Below are 6,276 nucleotides of genomic sequence, written 5' to 3' on the forward strand. Positions count from 1 at the left end.
AGGACCAGAAGTGGTGCTCCTGGAGCCCAAGAAAGGGACTGAGTTGCTCTGGGTGAGAAGGGTCAGGAAGCAGTATTGGTTCCCCAGGTGTCTGGGGCCCCAAGACTAGGAATGGCGCAGGGCTCAAACTAGGAGTATAGAGCGGCAGGCAGGGGCCGGGGGGGATGGAAGGGTGAATGAGGCTTAGGGAGTCCGGGTGCGGAGAGCTGCGCTATATACTTACCCCAAGAGGCCTGAGGATAGTAGTGCCTCTCTTTTGATTTTATATGTGAGCGGCCAGATTGCTTTTGTCTTCAGAAGTTCCCACAGAGACCCAAGTCAGATTACGGTCAGATGCTCTCAGGCTTTCTCCTAAATTCTAGATCCCTCCAGGATAGATTTTGGCCTCAGGAATTTGGGAGTTGGACTGGCCTGGGAGCCAGGCTCAGGAAAGATGCTGATCTAGGACAGCTGGGGCCGTGCCACTCAGAGATGCAAAGGAAGATGGGGTCAGGAGGTGGCTCCAAGGGCCCCTGGGGACTGCACTGAGGAGCTGGGTTGGTCTGGATGCAAAGGACCTGGAAGAGGAAAGGTCAGCCCCAGTGTCCAGGAAAGAGCCTGGTGGGTTGTCCAGACCCAGGGAGGCAGAGGGTTGTGAGGGAGGGGCCAGGCCCGGAGAGCCCCTGGGGACCTGAGAAGGAACTGAGTTGGTTTGGATGCACAGGATCAGGAAGCAGTAGTGGTTCCCCAGGAGTCTGGGGTGCCAAATCAAGGAATGGGACAGGACCCAGGCTAGGAGGAGAGACTGGTGGGGAAGATGGGAGGGTGAGTGAGGCTGGGGGAATCAAGGCGCTGAGGGCCCAACAGACCTACCTGGGATAGAGAGGCCTGTGGGTAGAGAGAGGCCTGAGGTTAGTGCAGGCCCAAGGAAGCAGAGGGAAGTGAGGGTGGGGCCAGGCCCAGAAGCAGTGCTCTTGGGGACCAGAGAAGGCACTGAGTTGGTCTGGATGAAAAGGATTAGGAAAAAGTGGTGGTTCCCCAGGTGCCAAGACAAGGAATGGGACAGGACCCAGACTAGGAGGAGAGACGGGCAGGGGAGATGAGAGAGTGAACAAGGCTGGGGGAGTCAAGGCACGGAGGGTACAGTCAACTACCCCAGAGAGAGAGGCCTGTGGGTCCTGCAGGCCCAGGGAATCAGAGGGAGGTGAGGGAGGGGCCAGACTCAGAAACAGTGCTCCTCGGGACCTGAGAAGGAAGTGAGCTGCTCTGGATGCAAAGGATCAGGAAGTAGTGGTGGCTCCCCAGGTGTCTGGGGTTCCAAGACAAGGAATGGGACAGGACCCAGGCTAGGGGGAGAGAGCGGAGGGAGAAATGGGCCCTAGTTTTATGTTTTAATCTTTGCTTTTGTACTAATTTCTTAACTGCTTTTAAAAGTTTTTCTCTTGTTTAATTAGATTTTATGATTGTTCTTTTCTGCATCTATTGTATTGTGTGCCCTCTTTTATTTCTCTTACCTCAAAACCAACTGCTTTGTCATATAAAAATGGCTACCCCCTTGGGTTGGTGAGATGGCTCAGCAGGTAAAAACACTTGCTGCAAAAGCCTAGCAACATGAGTTTGGTACTAAACTTACAGAGGGATGGAAGGAGAGAACTGATTCCTCCAAGTTGTCCTCTGATCTCCACATGTGTGCCATGGCACATGTGCCTGCCTCCCTCCCCCTAACACACTGAGATTCCATTTCATCCTAGTCGGAATGGTTATCATTAAGGAAACAAACAAAAAACAACAACAAAGGAAAACAAACAACAATGCTGATGAGGATATCAGAAAAAGGAACTTTTGCACACCTCTAGTGGGAATGAAAATTTGTGTAGTTACTATGGAAATCAGTATGGTAGTTTTCAAAAAACAAAGAATAACTGTATGACCCAGCTATACCATTCCTGGGTATATACCCAAAGGAATCTAAAAATACAACAGACAGGAAGATCCTATCTCAAAAAAAAGAAAAAGAAAAACAAGCAAACAAATAAGAACAAAAACAAAACAAAATAAAAATACTACAGAGGCATTATTCACGGTAGCCAAGTTATGATATCAACCTAGATGTCCATTGACCTATAAATGGATTTTAAAAGGGTATGTTCATGCAAATGGGTTTTATTTGGTCATAAAGAACAAAATTATGCCATTTGTAGGAAGAATGATGGGCTTGGAAATGATATTAAGTGAAATAAGGCAGACCCAGAAAGAAAAATATAGCCTGCTGTGACCCGGATGTCCCTCTGATCCTGTGATGAGAGCCATGGTCCCACCTCCTTCCCACACTCTGCAAAGGAGTCACTCCCCTTACCTCTTTCAGCCAATCAGTTGACTTAACTGTTTGCAGGGAAGGGACTAAGAGTAGGAAAGCTGGGAAAATCACAAGGCTGGTCTCTCGCCATTTTGTGAGGCTGCCAGGAGCCATGGGATTCATGTTTGGATGTGGACTTTCGAACACAGCCCATGAATGGGGGTGTCACACTTCTGTACGTAAACCTGCACCCCAAACTCAGTTAGCAAGTCCAATAAACTCGTTAAGATTCTTCAAACTGGGGTTCGGGGAATTCTTTTCTCAGGTTGTCATACAGACCGTGGGAGGAGGGGATCGGATGCCACGTGTGCCTTCCAGCAGTGAATTTGACTCACACATGCTTTCTTTCATGTGTGGAACTTAAGATACACAGGCATACGACATGAAGATCAAAAGGAGACTATTTGGGAAGAGGAAGAAGATAATTGGGAGAGCAAGGGAGAACTAGAGAGTAGTGGGCATGAATATGGTCAAAGTACTTGATATACATGAACTAAAATGTAATCATGAAACTTGTCCCTTTGTACAATTAATATACACTAATAGAAAATTATAAGAAAAAAGAACTCAGAAGGAGTGAAGTCCTTGACATATGGTCAAGGATAGCTATGAACGTGGCCCAACATAAAACCATAGACTTATTTAAATCATGATGAGATTTTGTGTGTTTAAATCAGTTGCAAGTTTGGGCATGAGCTTTGCAAATGACAACTTCTCGTCACAAAGTTAAAAAGAGACTGCACTTCTCCCAAACTGTCAGCTTCTCCTAGACTCCCATCTCTATACTCAAAGCAGGACTAATCAGCAGAGCACTTTATATGCCCATCAGAGGTTTGGCTTTCTGTGGATCATTAGTGCTAAAGCCAGCCCAACCACTTCTCTTTTAAGTATACTTCACACCAGGACTTCTGCAGATCCTCCCCATTCACTGTGTCAGATCGCACTGACCTCTTCAGCAGCTCCCCACCTCTGAATAAAATAATGCGATTTTTTACAAAGGCTAAATATAGACATTACTGGAAACTTCAATAAGAACTGTTTAAGTGGAGTAGTGGAAGAAAGCATGACTACTGTGGGTCCTGGAGAAAACAGGGAGAACAATTGAAGAGTGAGAAAATATTAGTTTTTGAGAACTTTTGTTGCAAAGAAGAGAAAACATGAAAGTTGTTGGCAGGGGAAGAATGATAAAGTAGTTTTTTGAATTTATGTTATTTATTTTTATATGAATGAAATGACAGCAAGTAGGCTTTAGGAATAATTTAGTAACATTGAAAAATGATGCTATAGAGAAGAAAGAAAAATGCTAAGAAAGCCTTGAGTAGATAAGCTTGAATATTTGTTGTTGTGAAATGCTTCACCAGAGAAGACCACCCAGACACAAAATAATGCCAAAAGAAAGTCCTTTATTGACAGTCAGTGACTACACAGGGCATTTGAACCCAAGTGCAGTGTCTAGCTGTTCTTAGGGTAAACGTTTATGCAGAAAAACCATATCCCGGGTGAAAAGTTTAAGTTTCCATAGCTTAGGAGTAGAAAGCCTCTCTAACAATTACTATTCCGTAAAAGCAAGCCAAGCATAAAGCACAAAAGCCATATATCTGCAGTTAGCAGAAGCAACCAGAAACATGCTGACCTGTTCTCAAGACAACCAGGTGTCTGCTGATGTGTTCTCAAATCCATACCTTCCTGTTCCCACAGCCTGGGCCAACTGCCTTTTAGTTCCAGAGGATACATTTAGCCTAGACTTCAACATGGCATAGCTATGGTCAAGAAGGTGCCTTATCACATCATGTTTCTAAGAAATTCATGATGGAGCCCAACCCCCAGCGCACTGGTGTTGAGAGGTGGAATCTTTATTTTAACTTTATTTTTTTAAATTTTATGCATATGAGTGTTTTGCCTGCATGTATGTAGGTGTGCCATGTGTAGGCAATGCCAGTGGAGGCCCAAAGAGGGCATCAGATCCACCAGAATTGGAGTTACAGATGGTTGTTAGCCAGCATGTGTGTGCTGGGAATGAAACTGAGTCATCTGTGAAAGTAGCCAGTGCTCTTAATCACTGAGCCATCTCTCCAGCCCCTATAGGTGGAATTGTAAGGGGATTCAGGTGGTGAGTGGAGTGCTCATGGATGGGATAAAGGGATTGAGGGAGCTTGTTGGCCCCTTTTGTCTTTTGATCCATGGAGAAATAGTAAGAAAGCACTCCATATGAAGAATAGGCAGCCGCCAGACAGTAAATAGGAGCCTTGACCTTGATTCCATAGCCTCTAAAACTATAGGACATGAATTTTTCTTCCTTACAAATAACCAAGTCTAAGATATTCTGTTATTGCAGCCTGGTGGGACTAATACAGAGGCAAATGTATAGGTGATGTGGGGAAGGGTCTGTGAAGTCTCCTTTTCTCAGTGAAATAAAGTCAGATCACTTTCCTGTAAAGTGTGAAAAGTTTGAAGAGGCAAGTGAGGGTCAGAGATGTTTAGGAGAGCTGGGCAATGAACAGACTGTGCTAAGACCAGCCAGAGTTTTATTGATTCTAGTTAAGGAAGCTGTCTGTAGGGTATTCTAGGGACAGAGAATAGTGAATGTAGCTTTAGTTTCTCATTCCTTTTAAATTTCCTTTTGTTGTATTTATACATCCCCTCATTTTTCCCGTTGTTCTGGAAGATTTGCTCAAATAAACTACAGAAAACACAGCTCCGAAGCAAATGGAAGGTGGAAGTTATAAGCATGTTTGCTGGATGTCAATAGAGAGCAATTTTAAATTGTGAGAGAAACACAGCGCCATCTGCTGGACACAGTATGAACTGCTACTTCGAGGTCGTTTCCTTTTGTAATTAGACGCTGCCACATTACTTTCCTTGTTAAGCTGTTTTTAGCTATTGCTGAAATTAAAGTAAATACTGTAAAAGAATCAGTGCTGCATTTCTGATCTTATTCCAAAGTGAAAGGCATTGTGTAGTAGCCAATAGGCATACACACCCCAGTAACCAATTGCAGCTAAGATTAAAATGTAAAATATTTAAATTTTATTTGTCTATATCATTTTTTTTTCAAACTACTAAGAGGTTAAGACACGTGATGGTTAAGAGGTTATTTCCAGGAAGGGTTAACTGAGGGCAGAAAACCTTCCCCTAGAGTGCGTGGCAGCTTCAAACTGCTGCTCATTTATAAAGAGGTCCAATGTAAAAGCAGTGCCACTTTGCCTGCCCACCATAGCCTCTTGCTGGTGAGTACATATATTCTATTGCTGCTGCTGCTGCTGCTGCTGCTGCTGCTGCTGCTCCTGCCATTCTTCACTGACATCAGAACCCAGCTACCACTAAGTCTTGCAAGAAGATATGTGCTGAAAAATTACTCTTTCCAGGTCAACCTCCAACGCCCAAGTTCTCTAATTACCTTAACATTTACGCATCAGTAGCTCCACTGGGCACTCCCAACCAAACTGCCACCATCTTGATGAGATCAGCTGAGGCTACTTGCAAGGGTCCCTTCAGGCCTATGGACTGTTGACTTTGCCTCCTCCTCCCAGCCATCTGTATGCAATTCTGCCCTTATTTCCTGGCCTCAGGGTCTGTGGGATGGGCTAGAGAACATAGGCTTTGGAAGACTTGGAAGGGATGCGCCGTTTATGCAGCTATGAGGCAGCAATCATCCATGCCAGGTGAAGATTTTCCTGTGAGGATGCTTTGGGGCCAACCCCTGATCCTGTCAGCAACTCACTCATGCTTTGTAAGCAATCCCAGTAAGCTCATTAGTTCACCATGGTGGAATCTTCCCTATGGCGAAATCTTACTTTGGTTTGTTATTAGAAGTTTAAGAGGACTGGGTAGATGGTGTTCATCAGGGAAGGAACAGTTTGTATGTGCATGCGTGCTTGTGTGTGTGTGTGTGTGTGTGTGTGTGTGTCTGTGTGTGTGTGTGTATGTGTAAGAGCTTTTCA

The sequence above is a fragment of the Nannospalax galili genome, unplaced genomic scaffold (assembly GCF_000622305.1).
Source record: "Nannospalax galili isolate Female #2095 unplaced genomic scaffold, S.galili_v1.0 scaffold287, whole genome shotgun sequence".
Classification (NCBI taxonomy): Eukaryota; Metazoa; Chordata; class Mammalia; order Rodentia; family Spalacidae; genus Nannospalax; species Nannospalax galili.